The sequence below is a fragment of the Pseudorca crassidens genome, chromosome 17 (assembly GCF_039906515.1).
Source record: "Pseudorca crassidens isolate mPseCra1 chromosome 17, mPseCra1.hap1, whole genome shotgun sequence".
In the NCBI taxonomy this organism is placed as follows: Eukaryota; Metazoa; Chordata; class Mammalia; order Artiodactyla; family Delphinidae; genus Pseudorca; species Pseudorca crassidens.
In genome coordinates, this window is record NC_090312.1 from 14,648,820 (window position 1) to 14,673,822 (window position 25,003).

Sequence of the window (25,003 nt, forward strand, 5' to 3'; positions counted from 1 at the left end):
TAGATATTGTGAGTAATGCTGCAATGAACTTGAGTATGCAAATAACTCTTTGAGATCCTATGTTGAATTCTCCTGGCTATACACCCAGAAATGGGATTCCTGGATCGTATGGTATTTCTATTTTTAATTTTTGAGGAATCTCCATTCTGTTTTCCATAGTGGCTGTATCACTTTTCATTCCTACCAACAGCACACAAGAGATTCCAAAAAACATGGAAAGCTTCATGAATTCACATGTCATCCTTGTGAAGGGGCCATGCGAGTCTTCTCTGTATTGTTTCAATTTTAGTATACATGCTGCTGAAACAACCACTAAATCTTAAAATTTTGAGATGATTTTCAGAACTTATTAACAAATCCCATGTAGGTGGCAGGTTGAGTCTCCCAGATTTATAAAAAAATATAAAATACATGTTTGAATAACTAATTTTATTTTAAGAGGAATCAGATCAATGGTCAAGGAAAAGTTACTAATAGGAAGCCCTCAAAGCATAGTCCCATACCAGAGCATCATTGGAGAACTTGCTAGAAATGCAGACTCTCAGGCCACACCCCAGAAACTTGCTGAATCAGAAATTCTGCAGGTTGGGTCCAGCAATCTGTGTTTTTAAAGCCTTCTAGGGGCTATTGATGCATACTAAAGTCTGAAGCACTGTCTACATTTTGATTTTATTGGTCTTAGAAAGAACCCTCTAAGCTCTAATACTTTTCCTATTAATGCTTGAAATGCCAATACATTTATTCCTTTTTGTTTTATATTAGTTTTTTTGGTTGTTCAATTGCCTGGTCAGTGAAACAGCCTTGCTCTAAGCATCAGTGACTTCAGGATTAAAAGCAGGCTCAGGCAGTAGTTCACACTATAAATTGTAACTATAGTAACTTCTTAGTCATGATGTAAAATGACTAAGTTTGTGAAGTGAGGAGACTAGATCAAAGATGGCAAATCTCTGCCTTACATGCCACCACCACTTTTCCAAAGCCCAAGGCAGACACTGCTAATTGATCAAGACACTCTATACCTCCCAGTGCAGATAGAGTCTCAACAAGGCAGACATTGCTAATTGATCAAGACACTCTATACCTCCCAGTGCAGATAGAGTCTCAGAATCTTTCTTAACACAGCCCTACCAAAAAATTAGTTATGTCATGAGATGAAATCCATTTGCTACCAGATAATCTTCATTGCCCCATTTATCTCTGTCTTTAAATAATATGGACTCCCAATACTATCAATTCTAGGCTGTTCTCTAGAACAGTAGATACTCTGTGAGCTTAGTTTCCTCATCTATAAGATACTACTGATGTTATCTACCTCATGGGGTTTTTAGGAAGATTGAACAAAATAATGCATTTGAATCAGCTAGATCAGCACTAGACAAAAAGTTTTTAAAATGTCATTAAACCTTAGTTCCTGTATTCTTTACTCTTATTTACATTTTTTTTCTGACCACTCACCTTTCCCTTGGCTAGCAACCATAGCTGATCAAGCTCAGTGTTTCTCTGAGCAGTATAAGTGCTCCTGGTATTGGCTTGGCCATAATGAGAACTGACTGTTTTCTTAGCCTTTGCCTCTTTTGCAGTGTTCTCCTCACCACTCTGCTTACCAAGTCTGCACATTGATTCAAACAAGTAGCCTTTGGGTGAAAAGGGAACATTTTTACTTCTTATTTAAACTAATCTCACAACAGCAAAACATAAATAATCATCTTCTCCAGCACAAAACTAAACTTTGCACACATGTAACCAATGTTCTAGTGTTGACTTAATATGATGTTAATGAGGATGTTTCCCTCTTGGATTAAATGCAAAGAAGTTAAGATTTATTGATGACTATGCATGTGCAAAAGCTTTGTTAGACAATTTGCTATTATATCCGATTTATTCTGCTCAAGAACACTCCGAGATATGGATAACTACACTGTTCCTGATTTACAGATAAGAAAATTGAGGTTCAGAGACCTTAAGAAACATAACTAGTCATAAGCTTAAAAGAAGGATCAGCTACCTAATTTGCAGGGGCTGGTTCAAAATGAAGATGCAAGTCCTCTTTAGTCAAAAAATTATTAAGAATTTCAAGACAAATATTGTAGAGCATTAAGCAAGCACAGGACCCTCTGAGCGTGGGCTGTGGGCTACTGCACAGACTAGACGCCCATGAAGCTGGCCCTGCTTGTGTCAGAACTCATTCCAAAACCTGTGTCACTTTTCTATTTCATCATATATGAGAGCCAAGTGACTTTTATGGGACCTAAAAGTTTAGAATAGGAAACAATGCTTCTGGGTGCAGTATGGAGTTTTTTTTGAAGTAATCACAAGCAAGCCTCTGTGGCTGTTTACATATAAACCAAAGGGTGACAAAATCTTGGGACTGAAACAGAAATGCCATGGAACCCTCTTCAGTAGGTGCAATCTACTGGATAAAAATAAATGATGGACTCCATTGCTTCACTTTATTTCCCTCCATCTTATAATTCCAAGAACCCAGCATGGTTCTCTTAGACCCAATGGGATTTTGGATGAATGGATTCATCCAGCAATTCATTAAGTGATGATGAAAAGGAGGCAGAACCTTGGAAGGAGGAACCCTGTAGACCCCACATAGAGAAGCTATAACACTGTTACTGTCAAAAGCCCAGAGGGTGCTGAAGCCAAGAGCTTAGAAGAAGAGAAGCAGCTGTGATAGGTATAACGACCCAAGTGGAGCAGTGAGAGTGGAAATTCAGGGCAGATGCAGGGCGGATCGACATGACTTCATGGGAGAACCTCCTCCCACATTCTCCTACCATGAGATGTGTGTCCTACCATGAGACAAGAAGAAAAGAAAAAGAGCGACCTGGGCTTTGAAACTATGCAGGTCATGGTTGGGGCCCAAGTTGTCATTTTGAATTTCACCCTCCTAGGACTTTAGTGTGACAATTATTTATGATGACACAATTATCCTGTGATGCTTGCCTTAAAAATCTAGCTGCTTCTGCCCCTGATATTCTGAGAATGATAGAAACTGACTGAATCATTAGCGGTTGCCCCAGTCTCACAGGTGTCTTTGTCACCCTCTTCACCAAATCTCACATTTTGTTCTACTTTGTGACTGGTGGGTGGGCTGTAACTGACAGAAGAATCTGAATTATCACCTTTTCAAACATAAGTTTAAACTAGGTCTGTATGACTTCATCGGTTTAGGGCAAGGGTTAAGAAATATCTGATTTTACCAGATGCAAATTTGCAGAGGTGATGAGAGACAAAAAAATTCTTATTCTTCAGTAAGGATCTTGCTGAGACACCCAAAGCACCTCAAGGTTTTAACACCTTAAAAATCACTTTCTTCAAGTCCATGTACTGCCTGGTCTCATTAAGATCAGACAGACCCAGGCTAGCATCTCAATCTCGCCACTAGCTGTGACCTTGGTCTAATTACTCATCTTTTTTTGGATCTCAAATAATAACTACCATTCAAGCCTGATGTAAAATTAAATGAAGTAGTACAAGTGCAAGGGTTTAGTAGAGTCTACGTTCTACTGTAGCTTCTCAAGTAATATTTGCTTCATGATAAGTGATTTCATGAACGGGCAATCAGTACATGGAAAAAATGTGTTTTTTTTCTTTTCTTACACATTCTCATTCCAGAGTCACCTAAGACATAAACATGAAACATAAACACTCTATTTATTCTTACATAGAAATTTATAGTTTATAAAATGAGGCATTATCTCATTTAATCCTTGTAGAAGTTCTTGAGTGACAGTTTAAGAAGGGGTTGTCATTTCCATTTTATAGAAAAAGAAAGTAGGCTAAGGGCAGTAGTTTTAATTTAATTAACAAATCCATACAATTGAAAGAAGGAAGGAAGGAAGGAAAGGAGGAAGGGAGGAAGGGAGGAAGGAAAGAAGGAGGAAGGATGGGGCTCAAGTCCAGGCCCTTTAACTTTAAATTCTTTCCATTTTAGAAAACCACCATCCTTGAACACTGAAGCAACCCATCTGTAATCATTAGACCTGATTAACGGCTTAATCTGTCTATGGTATAATTTCTGGAAAACACAAAGGAGACTTTTCATATAAGCCTGTCAGAAAAGATTCAGGCTCAGAAGAAGCAATCTTTTAATCACCTTCAGTTGTGTTATCTCCAAGACGGCTTCTGGTGGATCAGAGATTAGGACACATAGTCATTTCAAATGTGTCATTCTCAGTGTTCTCACCTGCCAGTCAGAACCTAGAACAATTTCAGATGAGACCATGGACAGGTTTATGACGAAGGAATGCTTTTAGATTAAATACCAAAGAGGTGGACTAACTCAGAAATTCCAAGAACACTTGGCTCCCTAAATAGAACGATGGTACTAAGCACTGAAGTGAAAACCCTAACTACAGTATCCCGTTTAATCTCCCCATATACCTGAAGAGTAGATATTTTTATCCCCATTGTATAAATAAGAATCTGTAGCTCATAGAATTTAGGTAACTTGTCCAAAATTAGTGGCTGAGCTTCAATGTAAACCCCGACTTGTCTGAACCCAAAACCCATGTTTTAACACCTGACCAGGAGTTCTCAACTAGCAGTCCACAGATCAGAGCAGGGCTGACAAGAAAGGAAAAATACAGATATCCCCGTTCCATTCGACCACGAGTATTCTAACTCAGTACATCTGGGATGGAGCCCCTAATTCTGTACCTTTAGCAAATATTCTGGGAAATTATACGGGACAGCTAGGTGTGAAAAGCTTTCCCATGGGCCTCCTCAGGAGACAAATACATATTCCTTAGAGAAATGGTACCTGGAATACTCAGCACTTAGCTGGTGTGATGGGTATGAATTGCTCCTTGACACCCAAGGTGCATGAACAATCCTATTTCTCTATGTTTGCAAATCAATTATGTCCTTTCAAACTCTCACTTAACTACGCTAATGAGTCATTTTGTATGATCTTGGAACATGCTAGAAGCTCTCAGGATTACTCAAAAATTAGGAAGGAGCCTTTTCTTTGGCCCCTCATAGTCATCACCGTTGCTCAATCTGCTGCACTGGTTCTCCTCGTTTGCACAAGCTGCAGAGTCACCAGCCCTTCCTGGAGGCACTCTGTGGCTCCCTGGCTGTGACCCTGAACTCCTCTTCTTTTAGGACCCCTTTCCTTGTATGCTACTGGGGGTAGTTCTCACTAACTCAAGAAAATCAGAAGTGCAATCATCCTTCCCGATCTCAGAAGAGCTCCCCTAATCTCCTCCTAACCGACCAAGCGAAGTAGCCCTTTACTCTCAACCCTAGGACCACTGTCCACTTGTCTTTCTCCATATTTTTTCTTTAACAAGGAAATTTAATGATTAACTAGGATGCATAAATTATTTTAGGTCCCAGAATCAACAGATAGCAGTTTTATCTTTTCTGGGAATAAGGTTAGTCTGAAAATGCATGAGTTAGTCTTCTATCCCCAAGGATGAACAGCTACTTCTACAAAGCAATGGGAAACAAAACACAAGTTTGAGTCTTCTTATTCTGCTACATTAAATTGTCCTTAACCCACCTTGACACTGTTTACAGACTTCAGTGTAAACTAAGACGGCATTCAAATCAATGTGCATGTGCTTGGCCATAACAGATGCCTGATACTGAGTGAGCAAAATATGGGAAACAAAACAAATACAAAGCATGGCCTCTTCCCCACAGAGACTTTATAATCCTATTGTGAAATAGCGTATATGTGAAATGACCCTGAACTTTTACACATTGGGATTCCTTTCTTTGTTCTATTATCACTACCTTTGGGCATTCTGAATCTAGGCCTTACATCCTGCCCTCTCCCCGCCAAAAATTAAAACGTTGATATTATGGTTATTCTCTTTACACTATAAGATAAGGTGTGGCAAGGTACTTTGAAAGCTGTAAAGTTTTATACTAAAGTACCAGAAATTCTTAAAAGTAAGGGGAAAAAGTAGAGAGTTTGATCACTGCAATATGCAGTCACCTCACTTCTGGCTTCATCTTATCTTTTCTACCCTAATTTCTTCTTTGCTCCACGGTCCTCATCCTCTTAGGCTATCTTTATTCACAGGTGGCATTGTTTTCTATGTAAAAAATCCCAAGTATTGACCTAAAACAATAAAACAGCCAGTTATTTTACCAGCAAAATAGGTTTATTCAGGTACAACAAAGAATTGCAATTTGAGATACAATCTATGGCAAATCACAGGCAAGTCAAGAGAACCGAAGGAAAGGAAAATTCTGTTATAGAGGAGAAGGGAGAGTTGAGAGGGGCAGTTATAAAGAGTCCATCAGAGGAAACTGGGAGTTTGAAGTGAGGTGGCTTTTCATTGGCTCAGTTGCGACAGTCTCTCTTTAGCTTGCTTGTTGCCAGTCAAGAAGAAATTCTTCCTTCCTCCTGCTGGCTAGTAACGTAGTAACCTCTGGAATGTTTCTTTTTCAAGTTATATAGATTTTCTTGAGTTGGCCTAAAGTACATTAAGCATTCCACCCCCAAACCCTAACAGAAACAGTTATATTATAAATACAAAATTTCTCTAATGCTAGTTCGCACATGCCAGGCTCCTAGCAGGGACCCTACACTTTGCCTGTGTTATCTCACTCAACCCTCACAATAATGTTATGGAGTCAAAACATCACACATTTTCTCAAGATTGAGCAAACTGCACTTCCAAGAAGTTAGAAAATTTGCCCCGAGGCATACAAGTGATTTGGAACCCAGGTACATTTATGCAGAAAACCGCAGTGCCTTTCTCACTCTGCGACTATAGACACCTATTATTACATCTATTTTCCAAACAGTCTATGGTTCTTATCTTTTGCTGGTCACAATTCAAAATGCTTTACAAATATTAATTTATTTAATACTCGTAACCACTTATTAGGTAGGTGTTATTAATATCCCCATTTTAAAAATTAAATAACTGACTTCATTTTCTGAGTCTGTGACTCATTTTCTAAAAACAATTTCTAAGAGTCCCAGACAGCTCTAGCAGACACTGATTCAATAACAGACAATATACCTCCAAGGTCAAACTCACCAGGCCTGGGCTTGAGACAAGGCCATTTTGAAGACTGGGCAAAATCCTTTGAAGTGGCTTCTATAAAATTCAATAAAACAAAAACAAATCAAATTAAATTTTCCTTGTAAAAATTATGGCAAACAGAGAGATGACATCAGCTGACATTTGTGCAAGTTGCTATTTTAATACATATTCATTTGAAAGGGTGCCTGAAAATATAATAAAAGTGAAAGGATCCAAGAAGCTTCTGTCAAAAGTACTCAGTCTTTCTTTCCTCTTTTCACTTAACAAAAAAGGGAAAAGAAAAAAAAGGAGGAAAAAAAAGCAGGGAGGGAGGGAAAGAGAAAGAAAAAGAGATAGAGGAAGGAAGGAAGGAAGGAAGGAAGGAAGGAAGGAAGAGACAAAAGAAATCAAAGAAAAATTAAAGAAAGAAGTGAAATAATATCCCTTCCAGAAGGTAATGAGATATATGAAATAAGCAAAATATCAAGTGTAATATCCTAGACTTAGTGTCAGCTAAGATTAAGTCTTTCTTCCATCCCTCAAGAACTGTATGACCATTGACAAGTTACTTAACCAGTTTAAGTATCAGTTTCTTTACCTGAAAAATCAGAACAATATCTGATTTATAGGATTTTTGTGTGATTAAATTAAATAATGTATGTAAAGAGTCCAATACTGTGCCTCACACATAACAGGTAGGAAATAGAAGTTAATCCTTTGTCATCCACTCGCTAGATGTCTCAAATCATGGTAAAACTGGAGAATTGACTGTACCTACTCTAACAAAGTGAGACTTGAGGACTTAAAAAAATACAAATGGAAAGCCTTACTTAACCATCACCACAAAAATGGTATTTGGATGCCCATTCTCAAAACTAGATGGAATCAGACGATCTCTAGAATCATTACTGCCCTGTAGGAAATATTGATCACTCCCAGATGACCCATTCTAACTATATCAGATTTCTTAAAACAATGAGCAGAGGAAAAGATGGTCAAGACTGGTACATCCTGGATATTCTAAGCACTGTCAACACATAAAAATAATAAGTGTGTCTTGAGAGTTTCCTCAGTAACATTGTCCTGTCACATAAAATATCAACATCATAGTCTATAAATTGCATTCTTCTTTCCATTTATAAGGCATGGCCTGTCTCCTAAATGTTGGAGACTTCCACAGGGAGGAAGTCCATAATTAACCTATTTACTCGAGAACATTCTCACTTTACATCCTTCAGTCAACATTTCTTTTTTACCAAACAGATTTCACTCCTAAAGATTCTGCTTTTGAATTCAGACTCTTTCAGTTACTAGCTTTGGGCACATTAAATAACCTTTCTTGGCTTCAGTGTTCTCATTTAAAATGTGGAGTTAAGACTATTGTCTTCATAGGGAATCAAATGAGCTAATACGTCAAAATGCCCATCAAAGTGTCTCAGCACACGTTCATTACTCAGTATGTGTCAGGTACTGGTTTATTTATATTATTACTTATTGTCATTTCTGAGTTGTGTTCCTTATTAATGATCTCAAATAAGTCCATTCTGAACTCATGTCTCCATGCCCCAGACACCATAGCTAAAATCCTGCCCTTCTGAGATAATTTATGGTAACTAATCTAACTTCTGATCAGGTCCTTCAACTAGAGCTTCTGAAGGAACTGTCAGTTGGCTCTCAGTATCCACGGGTTCTGCATCCACAGATCCAACCAACTGCAGATCCTAAATATAGTACATGATTTGTGGTTGGTTGAATCCGCGGAACCCGTGGAAATAGACGGAGGACTAAGGGACTTAAACAACGAGAATTTTGGTATGAAGGCAAAGATGAGGGTGTCCTGGAACCTATCCCTGGCAGCAGATACTGAAGGATGACTGTACTTGGAAATTTGTTCGGAAGAAAAGGCCCTGTCTGGGGTTTAAGCAAGGTTAAGAGCTAGAAATAAATGTATTCTTACTAACCTTGGAAAGGGAGACATGACGGTTCAACTCATTGGTTAATAATCAGGAAGAAAGTGCAGGTAGCTAGGATGACTGATTTGCAGATTACTGAATTCCTCAGGTTATTCTGGAAGAAGGATGGCCACAAGGAAAACTAAGAAGACTAAAACATTAAGCCGTGCAGAAACAAGTACATAAGGTCACTCACGGTGTCAGGAATAACATAAATGACATGAGCATGACATGTGCATTCTGGATTTTGAAGAGCTTATGATTCTGTTCATGCATTCTAATGGCATCCTTGAGATAATTAAAATGTCTCAAAAACTAGTGAGTGATGTGTCAAAGCAGATAATAGAGATGTCAGCTTTCTGTATAAGAGCCATCAAAACAGTGACTAAGATTTAAGGGTAGAAGTGATTTTCTTCTTCCCTGGTCAGTTGATGAAATGACAGTGACTTCTCACTAGCGTATGCTCAATAAAGTATAAGCTTAGGAAAGGAGAGAGGGGGCAGGGGAGGAAGGAAGCTGGGCTGTTTGAAAGACAATAGCCCAGTAAATTCTACCCTAAACTGCTGCAAAGACCTAGTTTTACCTCTTCTTCTTATGACAGAAACAACTTTCAAAAATGCTAAAGTAATTCATGTTCTTCCCTGATTAAAACACTTCAGAAAGGTCACATTTCATGGGATGGACAGTCTTTTGTGACCTATCTTTCAATCATCTGATGTGCAGTTTTTCATGAACCTTGCAGACAAAATTTATTGACCTCCCTGTCTTGTCTCTACCTTTCATCCATATCTGTTCCATGTGTTTCTCCAGGATATTTTTGAAATTTTTGTGTCCTGGTTCATGGTACCAATAGGCTCACTCCTACATGTTAAACCGTATATGATGATGTATCAGTTAAGAGTATAGGCACTGGAATCGGATCACATGAATATGAATGCCAGTCTGCCAGTTACTAGCAGTGGGACTTTTGTCTAATGAGTTAACATTAGTGCCTGAGATTCCTAATCAGTAAATCAGATATAATAATAGTACCTGACTTCTAGGATTTTTGTGAGTGTTTAATTGGCTAATACATGTAAAGTTCCTAGTAAAATAAATGTTATTATTTCATGTTTAATAAACACAGTCATCATAGAGTCAGGTCATTGTGGTGGTTCTGGGGAAAGAACATGGGCCCCGGTGCCATGAAGACCAGAGTCTGAAGCCCAGCTCCTCTGCTAACCAGCTACTTGCCAATTGAGAACATCCTTAGCATCACTGCACCGTTTCATTTATACAGTGGAGATGAAAATATCTGTAATACACCGTTTGGGAACATAATTAGATCAAACCACAGTAAGATGTCACTTCTCACTTGTTAGAATGACAATTAACAAAACAAAAGATAAGTGTTGGCCAGGATGTGGAGAAAAGGGAACTTTTATACGCTGTTAGTGGGCATATAAATTGGTGAAGTCACTATGGAAACCAGTATGGCGTTTCCTCAAAAAACCGAACTACTGTATGAAACAGCAACATCGCTTTATTTTTCTTTTTTTAATTTAATTTTTATTTTATATTGGAGTATAGTTAATTTACAGCAATCTCACTTTTGAGTGTATATCTAAAGGAATTGAAATCAGGGTCTTAAAGAGATATCTTCATATCCATGTTTATTGCACCGTTATGCATAACAGCTAAGACATAGAAGTAGCCTAAATAAAAAGAAGGAAATCCTACCATTTGTGACAACATGAATGAGCCCTGAGGACATCATTCCACATGACATAAACCTGACAGGGAAGAACAAGTACCACATGACCCCACTAACATGAAGAATCTAAAATATTCAAACACATAGAAGCAGAGTAGAATGGTGGTTAGCAGGGGGTGGGAGAGGGAGGAAGCAGAGATGTTGGTCAAAGTGTACAGTTTTAGGTATGCAAGACGAACGAGTCCTACAGACCTACTACATATGATCGTACATATGCACGGCATAGTGCCTATATCATATACTTACAAATTTGCTAAGAAAGCAGATCTTATGTTAAAAGGAGAAGGTTTTTTGCTTAAAGCCTGGCCCTGTGATGGCCAAAGACCATAAGTAAGTTAGTGTTGGTGAATTAGTCTTCTTATGAGATATGACTCTGAATAACTTATAGATAAGCCTTGGCAGGTGAAAGTTCATGCACGAACTCTGAGCAGACCTCTGGTCAACCAGCAGATGAACAGTGCAAGATGGTCTTCTTTCAAGGCTGATGGCTATATGAGGGGGAACAGGGGAGAAAAAGGGGAAAGAAATAATTCCTCACTCAGCTTCTTCTCTGCAACCCTTCGCACTTCTGTGGCTGGGGGAATTGATTTCTGCATTTTTCTGGGTGACTGAGCCAAGTGTCAAAAGCCAAGGGCCCTTTGCCTATGACACCGGATAGCCAATTAACTGATCTAATATCAATCTTTGTTATAATTGTTTCTTATTTATCTCTTCCTTATTCTGAGTTGTTATGCTGACTCAAGAACCAATCAGGGAATATGTAAGAATTTGGTGGGTTTGCCTGACCCACTCCCCACCTTATCTCACAGGTTAGTGACGGCTCCAGGGAGAAAATTGAGCTATTTAAGGGTGGTTGGCAGTGGAGTCCATTTGATGAATAGTAACGATGTCAGGGATAGGTGAGTAAGGTAAATTCAGAAGGCATATAGGTAAGAACAAAGACAGTGAGTAGTAAAATGCTCTCTATCTACCCTGGGCAGTACTGGGGAGGTTAGAGAGAAGGAGAACATCTAAGGCACTGCCAATAGGTAGGTTTTGATTCATGTCATTTCATTTTCAGTAGTGCTTTGCCTGGGTAGTTTACATCTCTCCAAACTGCCATTGCTTATGTGTACAAATGAGACCAAATTAATATCTAGTGTTCCAACAACTGTTACCCCATCCATTAAGGGGGTATTGTTAATATAAGCTGTATGACCCTCTCACATTTGTGCTATTTTGTCTTCTGGAATCCTCAGCTTGCTCGTGAGAAAGTAGTCATTCTACTAATAAATGATGACCTCCATGTTTTCCCACTGGCTACCACTGGGCTTGCTAAGGTCTCTACAGTATCCCTGGGAGCTTCTTGGGACACTAGGTTCCAGTAGCTTTAACAAGCACTATGACTATTTATGCTATTGATTCCCAAGTCTGATCATTGCCACTGTTGCTCTGAGCCTCAGATATGAAGGTACAAAAGTTCCATGATGGGCTTTACAGTAGAGCAGAAACACAGGTCTTAGACGAAATTATTCTTTCTATTAAAATAATAAGAATTTAAGTATCTCTTGCCTTCAAATGTGTCAAACCTGTGTTCATAAAAACTGGGCTTGGAAACAAATGCAGAATATGGATGTCATGTTGTGTTTTAGATTCCTCTTCCCTTCTCACACCCAAGACTTTGTTATTCGGCCAAGTTTATCTACCTGCTGCTTCCCTCAAGACTCTTTGCTCAGTTTTCTCCCAGATGTTTCTTATTCTCTAATGCAGACCTATTGTAGCTTTCTAAGCTTGCTTTAATTTCCAGTCAAAAGAGGTTAGTCTAAAACTAGAACTCTTACTCAGCTATTGTTTAACAGATGGAATTACCCATAAATAAAAGCAATTTAGGGAGAACCCAGATAACATTTATATCAATACAAAATTATTATAGGAAAATTAGTTCTAAACACTGTTCAGGAGACCGCTTGTAGCTAAGCCTTTTGGCTAGGCAAAAAGTGGAGGACAATACATTTTTTTCAAGTATTCTCTAAACATTTTCACATATAATGTATGCATACAGTTTGAAAACTTTTGAGGAAAGATCTTAAATGCAGTTCATTTTAGTAGATCTTTTGGACAAGGTCAACTAAAGAGAGTGACACTAGTTCTTACTGTACAGGGGAAAAAAATGATGTAGGCAATGGAGAAGGAGCTGAAACCTATTCCCTGTCCCTCTAAGTGCACCCTCAGAAGAAATTTATGTTTATGAAGGGAAAGTGATGAAGCCAGCCAAGACTCTGTTGAACACCAAATCTCTTGCACTCTGAATCAGACATCAGATAAATTTTTAAAAATCATTTCAAAAGCCCTCCAAGTGACCTAACATACTGGCACTCACCCATAGTGCTTGTCAAAACCCTTGTCTGGATATCAGCTCTGCCGTGGGTCTTCCTGACAGCAGTATGGCATCTTGTATAAGGATGGGGGAGCTTTACCAAGTGCATCTGAGAAATCAATGAGAGTGCAAAAGGAATTTACTGGACCTGCCCTTATCAAGATGGCTCCACTGCCTGTCTTACATCAGCAGGGCTTTTGGTTGCCAAATGACATTTGAGGTCCCTATTTCACCTGTCCCTACTTGATGACCTTTACCAATTACGATGTAATGGCTTCTCAAACTCTTTGCCAAAGAATAAAAAAGGATTTTCAAGTTCACTTTTACAAATGAACACATTGTAAAGGTAAAAGGAGGAGGGTGAGAGAGAAAATGTCCATGAGATTTCCCTTTACCAATGACACTAAAGTCTCCTTTCTTCCCCCATTAAGGTGGCACCATCTTGCGCCATCTATTCTCTGAGCATCCAAATTCAAACCATTAGTTGAGAATGAGCTTGTAGCTGCCCCATCCATGAAGCCGTGTCCAATCATTCCACCACCATTAACTTCAACTATTCATGGAAAAACGTGAGCAGACAGGGCACAGCTTACCACCTAACTCTAAAATATGTACTGCCTCTTTTCTGTGAGTTAGTCCTTTTTTTATGTCTATGTTGAATAAACTTGAGTCAGGAGCTATATGATATGAAAAGGGAGTATGTCAAAGTGGAAATACTATGGGATTTGGAGTCAAGGAGACATAGGTTTGCAAAAGAAAATAGAAAATTGGCCAAAATGTTTTTTAGAAAACGTGTGCACATTAAAATGTAATACATTGGACAAAATAACCAAAATACAAAAAATTTTCTTTTGCATCCCTCTGAGGCAACAATATTGGTTTTCTATAATTATCCAAACATACATATAATGGGAGGATTTCTACCATGTATTCATTCAACTACTATTTATAAGGTATCCATGCTGCCACTACGGGCACCATGAGTATTAAAAGTCTTTTAAGAACAGCTCCTTCTCTTGAGCAACAAATAATCCAGCAGGAAAAATAATAAACTGCTCCCATTGACCACACTAGTAGGTTCTTTGTGAGAGGTACAAGGTGTCAGGGCTATAGTTGTCATGGATGGGTTCCCTGGGAGGCAGACAATGAGAGGAAGTTTGGTACCCAGGATGTTTATTAAGGATCACTCTTACAGTCAAGCCCTCTGGAGAAGGAAGGAAGCAGGAATGGACAGAGGGAGGATCAAGATATAATATTCAACCTACAGCAGTCTTCAGTGAACACTGTGGGAATCTCTAGAGCTAGGATGGCCCTTCAATACAGCCCCCTGTTGGAAAGAGACATCTAAGATTATAAACCCAGCTTCAGTCGTTCATTGAAGGTGGGCAGACCAGAAGGGATGTGAACTCAGGTGAGTCGGCTCTCTTCAGCTGGCACAACCCTGAAAGGCCTATAGCTGAGCGCCATATGCTGGCAACTCTCCCAGCAGCTAGGAAAGTATACCCTTGCTTGAAAGGGAATCTGGGCATTACAGAATCCATCGAACATGGGGATGAAGAGACAGTGCATGTGGACAATGCATCTGCAAGCTTGATTGGGCAGGGAAGGAGGAAGGACAGTGACAAGAAGATGTATGCTTGAGGGGGGATTTCTTTCTGGTAGTGTTGTTCTTCTTCGCAGGATTTTAGTTCCCCAACCAGGGATTGAACCCGCGCCCTCGGCAGTGAAAGCGTGGAGTGTTAACCCCTGGACTGCAGGGAAATTCCCTTCATTTTTCTATTTTAAGATGAGAGAAGCCAGTACAGAGGGAGACGTTGACGATATAGGAGACGAGAATATAATTAGCAAAATAAAGCAGACTTATTTCTCTTTCCTCCTTATCCATGCAGAAACTTTTCCACCTCAGTTATAGCACTTAGTCCATTATAATATGCGTAGTCTCCCCAGATCTACTGTGATCTACACAGAAGCAGAAACCCAAACAATTTTCAAATTGTATCATCTATATTTAGAACTGTAGACAGCCCATAGTTAGCATGTAACTACTGAGTCACTGAACTGAACATTAAAAAATGGAAAAACATAAACCCCTTGAATATTACTTTTTAGTTAAATAAGAAGCGTCTAAATATTATTTGTTTTTTAAAGTAATAATATTTCCTACCTACTGTATAAATGCATCTTTCAGCTGGCGTGGGACAGGGGGAAACACACAGATGTTTCTTGCCATAATTATGTTAGATAATTAAGATGTAGATTCTGGTGGCCCCCGGGAGCTATCAGCTTGTCAACTCACTACACAAATTTAAAAATTCAAATTAATACATACACAGCCCAGGAGTTGATATATACAATGTTTTGAAACATCTCAAATTGTCTTAACAACTTTCTTCTTTATAATGCCTTTTTCTTCCTTTGAAGTATCTGCTGTGAAAGATGATTAACACACAGCTTATTGGATTGGAAACCAAATAAATCCATGTTGTTTTCTTTAAACCCAGAAGGCTCACAAGGAAGAACTTTTACAATATTTATTTATCTTTAATAATCTCCAATGGACAGATCTTTGCAATTGAGCTGTCAAGGGACAGCAAAGAAAGAGGGAAACTCTTCTTATTGTTAACCTTCACGGGGCCTTTATTTCTTGTTAGCGTTTGTATTGTCTGTTTCCTCTGTGGCTGAGATGAAAAGCAGCATTACAAGAAAGATTTGTTTATGGCTTTCATTCCTGGAGCACTGGAGGAGAGTAAAAGAAGGCATTATTAATGGACGAGCATCATTCCAGATTCTCGGAATTCTCCATAAAGGCATCTAATTCAGTCTAGTATGTGATAAAAGAACACCAATTAGTGAAGAGAATCTTTAATATGAGTCTGTGCAACACTCACCCTTTGGGGAGTCCATGATTATGTAAATCTCTGATTCCATATCGAGGGGTTTGGATATGTGCCAAACAACAGCAAAATACAAAACAGACTATTTCATTCCAAGTATTAGACCCTCAACACTTACATTTCAAGAAGGAGAAATTGCAGTAAATAACTGCAGTGTATTTGGGGAGGTTTTGGATGCCAGTCCTAAACACAGCTCAGGATTTATCTATTAAAATGGAAGGAACGGTTGAAACTTCTCCGAGACTGCTGCAAGATAGAAATTGAGAGCCAGAACATCAAGCCATTGTTTAATCAACCCATTAGAATTTATACAAGTTCCTGGTCAACTTAAAGTTGTCCCTTGGAGAAGCTACCAACTTAATCTCACAAAGTTGCATTACTGAGGACATTTTGGGTGACCTTCTTCTGCAATTCTTTTTAGAGCATGTAACACATTCTTCTCAATAACTTCTGGGGCAATAACTAGATCTTCATGCTCAAAAGGTGGATTTATTTTCTGAAGTTTCTTATCCATTTGAAAGTGTCAAAAGTCACTCAGAGCTGAACTTGCACAAAAAGCTGGGTGACCACGGTGGGTTACAACTCCAATCTGATTTCAGTTTTATGGACTGAATTACTTAGAACCTGGCCAACAGGGTAACTGCCAAAGGGGGATGGCAGAAATAGCCTGAGTGAGGGAAAGGCAACAATGTGTGGTCTGTCCAGGAGAATTACTTTGGAAGAAGGAAAAAAAAGCTGTTTATGAGCCCAGGCGTGCTTGTTGAAAGGCACTCTTGTTCATTCATTCACTAATTTAGCAGCATGTTCAGCAATCAGTATCACCACCTACCAAGCTTTGAGCACAGTTCTAGGAGCTGGAAACATTCGAACAATTAGGACCCAGCCACTTCCCTGGAAGGTTCACAGTCTAGTTGGGTGCATATATATTTATAATTGTTATATCTTCTTCTTGGATTGATCCCTTGATCATTATGTAGTGTCCTTCCTTGTCTCTTGTAACATTCTTTATTTTAAAGTCTATTTTTTCTGATATGAGTATTGCTACTCCAGCTTTCTTTTGATTTCTATTTGCATGGGATATCTTTTTCCATCCCCTGACTTTCAGTCTGTATGTGTCCCTAGGTCTGAAGTGGGTCTCTTGTAGACAGCATATATATGGGTCTTGTCTTTGTATCCATTCAACAAGCCTGTGTCTTTTAGGTGGAGCATTTAATCCATTCACATTTAAGGTAATTATTGATATGTATGTTCCTATGACCATTTTCTTAATTGTTATGGATTTGTTTTTGTAGATCCTTTTCTTCTCTTGTGTTTCCCACTTAGAGAAGTTCCTTTAGCATTTGCCGTAGAGCTGGTTTGGTGGTGCTGAATTCTCTTAGCTTTTGCTTGTCTGTAAAGCTTTTGATTTCTCCATTGAATCTGAATGAGATCCTTGCCGGGTAGAGGCATCTTGGTTGTAGGTTCTTTCCTTGCATCACTTTAAGTATATCATGCCACTCCCTTCTGGATTGTAGCATTTCTGCTGAGAAATCAGCTGTTAACCTTTTGGGGGTTCCCTTGTATGTTATTTGTCATTTTTCCCTTGCTGCTTTCAATAATTTTTCTTTGTCTTTAATTTTTGCCAATTTGATTACTATGTGTCTTGGCCTGTTTCTCCTTGGGTTTATCCTGTATGGGGCTCTCTGTGCTTCCTGGACTTGGGTGGCTATTTCCTTTCCCATGTTAGGGAAGTTTTCGACTATAATCTCTTCAAATATTTTTTCCGGTCCTTTCTCTCTCTCTTCTCCTTCTGGGACCCCTATAACATGAATGTTGTTGTGTTTAATGTTGTCCCAGAGGTCTCTTAGGCTGTCTTCATTTCTTTTCATTCTTTTATCTTTATTCTGTTCTGCAGCAGTGAATTCCACCATTCTGTCTTCCAGGTCACTTATCCGTTCTTCTGCCTCCGTTATTCTGCTATTGATTCCTTCTAGTGTATTTTTCATTTCAGTTATTGTATTGTTCATCTCTGTTTGTTTGTTCTTTAATTCTTCTAGGTCTTTGTTAAACATTTCTTGCATCTTCTCTATCTTTGCCTCCATTCTTTTTCTGAGGTCCTGGATCATCTTCACTCTCATTATTCTGAATTCTTTTTCTGGAAGGTTTCCTATTTCCACTTCATTTAGTTGTTTTTCTGGGGTTTTATCTTGTTCCTTCATCTGGTACATAGTCCTCTACCTTTTCATCTTGTCTATCTTTCTGTGAATGTGGTTTTTGTTCCACAGGCTGCAGGATTGTAGTTCTTCTTGCTTCTGCTGTCTGCCCTCTGGTGGATGAGGCTATCTAAGATGCTTGTGGAAGTTTCCTCCTGGGAGGGACTGGTGGTGGGTAGAGCTCGCTGTTGCTCTGGTGGGCAGAGCTCAGTCTAAATTGAACTATTTTGTAAGCCTCCTATAGAACTGTCATCCAGGGATGTCTTTTCATTAGCTTAGTGAACTCAGCTATTTTTCAGATTCCCTGTCTTGTTCCACTTATGATGTCTTTTATTTTGAGAATAAATCCTCTTGTAAGTTTTAAAGAGATATTAACTTAAGATCATGAATATCTGAGTTATCTTTACATTGCTCTCAGACCTGAATGATGGTTTATGTAACATAGAACTCTCAGCAGTTCTACTTGGAGAATGTCGCTTAATCTTTGTACCTCAGTTTCCTCATCTGAAAATGTATTTAATTATAATAATTATACCAACTTCAAAGGATTGTTGAGCGGATTAAATGTGATAATTTATATAACGCATTTAAAAGAATGCCTGGCTCATGGCATTCAATAGATATTAGTTCTTAGTGTAATAGTTCATTTCCTCTCAGTACTTTGAGGGCCCCTCTTCATTATCTTCTAGCATCTAGTATTGCTGTTCTGATTCCAGTATGATTTTTGTTCCTTTGTAAGTGATTTATTTACCTTGGAAGCTGTAGAATTATCTTTATCCTAGGGTCTATGAAATTTTATGAGAGTTTATCAAGGTCTGTGTCTCTTTTAATTCTCCCTGTTTGGCACTTGTGTATTTCTTTAGCTCTAAAATTAATTTATGTGTTTAAAAAAATAATTTTCTCCTTTCCATTTTTCTTGATCTACTTTAAAATCTTATTTTTAAACTATTGGATGTCTACTTGACTCTATATATCTCTAGCCTTATTCTTAATATCTTCTCCTCTGTCATTTTACTCTTTGCCCTGGGAGATTTTCTCAATATTATAAGTTCTACCATTGAATATTTTAGTTTGGAAATAACATTTAAATTTCTAAAGATGTTTTTGGTCTCTGAAAGTTCCATTTTCCCAGGAGCATATTCTGGTTTTATACAAGTGGTATCTCCTACAACCGCTCTGCAAATAGCATTTGGAATATTTTCTATTGTATTGTTTGCTCCTGTATTAATCTGCTCAGACTGCCATAACAAAACACCACAGACTAGCTGGTTTACACAATTAAAATGTATTTTTTCACAGTTCTGGAGGCTAGAAGTTCAAGGTTAGGGTGCCATCAGGAGTGCTTTGTGGTGAGACCTCTCTTCCTGGCTTGTAGAAGGCTGCCATCTCTCTGTGCCTCTTCTCTGTGCATGTGTGTGAAAAGAGATAGTTCTCTGGTGTCTCTTCCCTTTCCTGTAAAGACATCAGTCCTATCAGATTAAGTCCCCACCCTTTTGACCCATTTAACTGTACCTCCCTAAAGGCCCTATCTCCAAATACAGTCAGGTTGAGAGTTAGGGCCTGAACCCATGAATTTGGAGGAAATACAATTCAGTCCATAACACCTCCTATTCCTTAATTTTTCTCTTTTTCTGTGCTATCAGTTGATTGCCTTTCTTGGCCCATTCCCCCTTGTACTGTTGATTTTTCTCAAATACTTAGTGACCCTGAGTTGTCTCTTCATACTTGTCAATAAAGGCCTGGGTTGATCAATATCTTTAACTAGTCCTTGTTTCCTTCTTGTTGCATAGAAGGGTTTCCTTATCCTGTCCTCTGAATGGGAGGGCTGATAGCAAGCTCTATGAACTTGAGAGTTCATGGATGGGGAACCTATAGGCAGGCAGATTACACCTCCCCATCTTACTGTACAATATCAAAACAAGTGAAAAGGGCTGACTGGTGGCCCCCCAAATATATTTCCACCTCCCAGGCAGAAGCTTGAATTTAGATTTAGCATGATTTCAAGAAAACAAGTACTGACTATGTATTTTAAGGCTAAATTTTTTTTTAAGTACAGAAATATGATACCCTAGTTAGTAGAGTTTTTACAGGAGTATGAGTTGACTTGAGCTTGGTTTTAACAAAATAAGTATTGAACTATGTATTCTAAGGCCAAATACAAAAAAGAACTCTACACAAATATTATACTCTAGTTAGTAAGCTCATTTTTCACAGGGGTATGGTTGGCAGTTTTGAAACTACTTATGTATATTCTGGGATTGAGCAAATAAGTTAATATATCATAGATAATGAGAACCAGGTTTATTGCTGGAGAAACAAGTTATAAATAAGGAAAGGGAGAAGGCTAGCATGCATCTTGTGGTATTGGGCTGTATATATCAGTATAAACTCATGGTTTGTAAATACGTATATAAAGATAGATAAAGAATAGATATAACTCTGTCCACTGAGAGGATCAGAAGCAATGACACACTAATACCAATGAGAGGCTCTTGATTTCCAAATATCATTCTCTAAGCCTTAGAGAAATGGTCAAGGGGCTGCAGAAGGAAAGTACAAGCTGTGACTCTAATAGCTTGTGGTGTGAAAAAGTAAGAAAGTGCTCAAAAAATGACAGAGACAATTAAAAAATTCACAGAAGCCAAACTGATGGGGCTCCATAAGGCCAAATCTGGGGCAATTTGAGGATCAAATACACAATGATGGAATGGATTGTAATCCATAGAATAGAGTAAAAGTCCATGAGTACATAGTGATATAAATAAATAATAGAATAAATAAAGAGGGGAGGAAAAGGTCTTCCCTACAATAGCATTCCAACTAATAAACATAGAATGAATAAAGGAAATAGCAAATCACCACATGGCAAATATCACAGTAATGATTATTTTAGACCAGTATCATCTATGAATGTTAAAAATGAGTGGGTGAACACATGATGAAAAACAAGATAGTGATACAATCTTAAATTATTTCCCAGAAAGATACTTATTAATTGCCAAGAGAAAATAGTTACTATGCAGTGGAGAAACCTGGCAGTCACCACCATAACAAAGTGATCATAAATACACTACCATGTGTAAAATGGATAGCTGGTGGGAACCTGCTGTATAGCACAGGGAGCTCATCTCTGTGCTCTGTAATGACCTAGATGGGGGGGGGGGAAGTGGGGGAGGGAGGTCCAAGAGGGAGGGGATATAGGTGTACATACAGCTGATTCACGTCATTGTACAGCAGAAACTAACACAACATTGTAAAGCAATTTTACTCCAATTTAAAAAAAAAAAGTGATCAACGTTAACATTTTGCAAACATATCAACATCATTTGCCTCCAGATTCAGTGCACTGAGAAACACATAACACCATTTGTGCACTATTCTTGCCCAAAAGGCATAAGGTAAATTTAATCATAAGGGAGTATCAGACAAATCAGACTAAAGTACATCTACAAAAATAATTAGAGAATACTCTTCGAAAGTGTGAAGATCATAAAAGAGAAGGGAAGACTGAGGAACGGTCACAGGTTGGAGAGACTAAGGAGACATGACAACTACATGCATTGTGTGATCCCCAGACTCAACCTTGGACTAGAAAAAGGAAATTAGTGGCAATATTGGTGAAATTTGCATAAGGTCTGTGTATTAGTACAACCTATAGTATTGTATCTGATAATTCCCTGGTTTGGGCCATGTACAGTGCTATGTAAGATAATGACATCTGTGAAATTTTAGTGAATGGTTTATGGGACTTTTTGGTACTTCTTTTGCAATGTTCTGTTATTCTGATGTTGTTTCAAAATGAAAATAAAAATTAAAAATAAATCATCAATGGATAAATGAACTGTAGAACATCCAGACAATGGAATATTCCTTACTGCTGAAAAGAAATGAGTTATCAAGCCATAAAAAGACTTTAAAAGTATCAGTTCATTCCCAAGACTTTATCCAAATCACCATCATCTGTCCTAAATGATGACAATAACTTCTCTGATGTCTTTGTACCGTGCCAATCTATCTAATGGCAAATTGTGTTTCGCCACATTCCTTTCTCTGACTTGTTCTGGGTTAGGGTTGACCACCGGAGAAATAAGCAAAATTTGGAAGGCAGAAGGAAATCAGCGGCCATTATGCCCTAAGAGTTGGTGTAGAGAGTTAGGTGCTGGTGCATCTTGTGCATCTAGCTGCTAATCTACTAGCCTTGCAGGATATTTGGTCCTCTCAAAATGTCCATAAGACATTTGGTCGATTCCAAAAGGTCCTTGATATTTGGTCCTGTCCAAAACCATTTGGCATGGACCAAATATGTTCATGGACGTTTTGGATAGGACCAAATTTCAAGGACCATTTGGCATGGACCAAATGTCTTTTTTGTTTGTTTGTTTTGTTTTTTTTAATTTATTTACTTTTGGCTGCATTGGGTCTTCGTTGCTGTGCGTGGGCTTTCTCTTGTTGTGGCGAGCAGAGGCTACTCTTTGTTGTGGTGCACGGGCTTCTCCTTGCAGTGGCTTCTCTTGTTGCGGAGCACGGGCTCTAGGTGCGTGGGCTTCAGTAGTTGTGGTACGAGGGCTCAGTAGTTGTGGCTCACGGGCTCTAGAACGCAGGCTCAGTAGTTGTGGCACACGGGCTTAGTTGCTCTGTGGCATGTGGGATCTTCGCGGATCGGGGCTAGAACCTGTGTCCCCTGCATTGGCAGGCGGATTCTTTACCACTGCACCACCAGGGAAGCCCTGGACCAAATGTCTTATGGACAATTTGGACAGGACCAAATGTCTGCTAGCCATCTGCTGGCTCCCTGTGTTGGTGTGGAGCAGCAGGCAGACCCACTGGTCTCCAGTCTCTTCCTTTACTGCCTCCAGGTTCTGGGCCAGGTGTGTGTGCATCTACCTAGGGAGGCACCAGCTTCTTCTGCAGGTCACCCAATATTGTTAGAGATAATGAGAAAGGACACAGGTTCCTGTGTGTCCTCAGTTCCCAAGATTTTCATCCAGATTGTCACCTCTCTACAGCCCCCTCATATTCCATGCCTGTGCCACCATATTGCTCCCACTTCATCTTATACATGCCCACACCTCTCTCTCTCCCTCTCTCCCTTCAGCCACACGGACTTCATTTTGGTCCTCATTCTCTTCACGCTATGTCTGTCCAGCCATATGGCCTTTGCACATGGTGCTCCCTTTTTCTTGGAAATGTTCTTTCTTCCTTTTCCATCTGCTTCCCTCCTCACCTTTTAGATCTCAGCTGCAGCATCTCCTCTTCAAGAAGGGCTTCCTTGACCTGTTGACAAGTTAAATAACATGCCCATAAGCTTTCCTATGCCAGTGTGCCTCTCCTGATTTTCAATTCACCTGTGTGCCTATTTCATTGATGTTTGACTTCAGTCACTGGGTGGGGGTGACGGTGGGCCCAGGGACTTGCCGGGTTATGTGTGCAGTCAGTAGCACAGTACCGAGTGCAGTAAAGTTTCAGTAAATATCTGTGGGTGAAATCAGTGAGTTTGAAGCCATGCCTGACACAAAATTTGATTGATGCCTCTATGCCTACTGATGTGCTTGAATTCCCGTTCTTCTGCACGATCATGGGTAATATAAAAAGATTAATTTAGCCTCTTCATAGGATCCGTGTCTCTGGCTTACAAATGTACCTTGGTCACCTCCCTTCTATTCTCTTCAAGAAACAAGAGTCCTGACACTGAGGAAAATTGCACCATGAATCAGCAGGTTGATGGTCATTAACACTGAACACTCAAGCATTTTCCCATTTTATTATTTGTTGGATGACGTGTGTTTTTACGAGGCTCTCAAAGTAAGCTGCAGGAAAGCTGCCAGTGTGTTTCTGAACTGACTTTTGGCAATGTATTTCCATCGGCTTCATGCAGTTCTGCACCTATTAACACATCCCTCTGAGATTCAATTTCATTCTGAACTCCATCCGTTCTAAACCACATGAATCAAATTAAACACCAAGAAATTTCATCAAAATATTCCAATTAATTTTAACTAATTTCATTCAGGTTGACAATTCCAGACACTGAAATTTATGTCCTTCTTGCCAGAGCATACACGAACTGATCTTACTTCCGTCAGATCGTTTGCCTTTTACCCCTCTACAGAGTAGCTGTAAACAGGGTTACTACCGCATCTTTTCAGCTTCTACAAAATATTCTCAGTTCCCCATAATTTGAAGGGATCAATGTGTTGCTATCACCATCTCAATCCCCTTCCCTTTGATAGCCAGGACCTCTCTGATATCAAATAGTAGAACAAAGAAGCCAAAGTTGGGCTTCCCTGGTGGCGCAGTGGTTGGGAGTCCGCCTTCTGATGCGGGGGACACGGGTTCGTGCCCCGGTCCGGGAGGATCCCATGTGCCGCAGAGCGGCTGGACCCGTGAGCCATGGCCGCTGGGCCTGCGCGTCAGGAGTCTGTTCTCCGCAGCGGGAGAGGCCACAGCAGTGAGAGGCCCGCATACCGGAAAAAAAAAAAAAAAAGAAGAAGCCAGAGTGGTCTCAGGGAACATTATGGACCACATAATTCCCCTGACCAGGCCTCTCCAGCCTGGCTTAGTACAGCTTCAATACAGCCTTTTTCCAGATTTATATCTTTTTTCAATCTCCTCCCATTTTAGCCTAACCCTCTGCTATCGTAAGAATCCACATTCCATGAGGCAAAGCTTGAGTCGATATGGACATTTTTCATGTTCTGTGGCTCAGTAAATGGACGCATTCTCACCTTTTGAATCCCTCCACCCCAAAGGACATATACATGTCCTGCCTCCCCTATGGCAAAGCTCAAAGTGACATGGGGTCCATCAATCAGGTGCATCTGGCTGATTTTTGTGGTTTAAAGGAGAGGGAGGGAAGAA

The 25,003-nt window shown here is 39.4% G+C and overlaps 1 non-coding gene across 1 annotated transcript; it reads right to left on the reverse strand.

Annotated features, from left to right (window-relative positions):
• Nucleotides 1–206: 206 nt before the first annotated feature.
• Nucleotides 207–309, reverse strand: LOC137210787 (U6 spliceosomal RNA). Its single transcript, XR_010936722.1, has one exon. It is a non-coding gene; the product is annotated as a U6 spliceosomal RNA (small nuclear RNA).
• Between the last annotated feature and the right edge of the window lie 24,694 nt (nucleotides 310–25,003).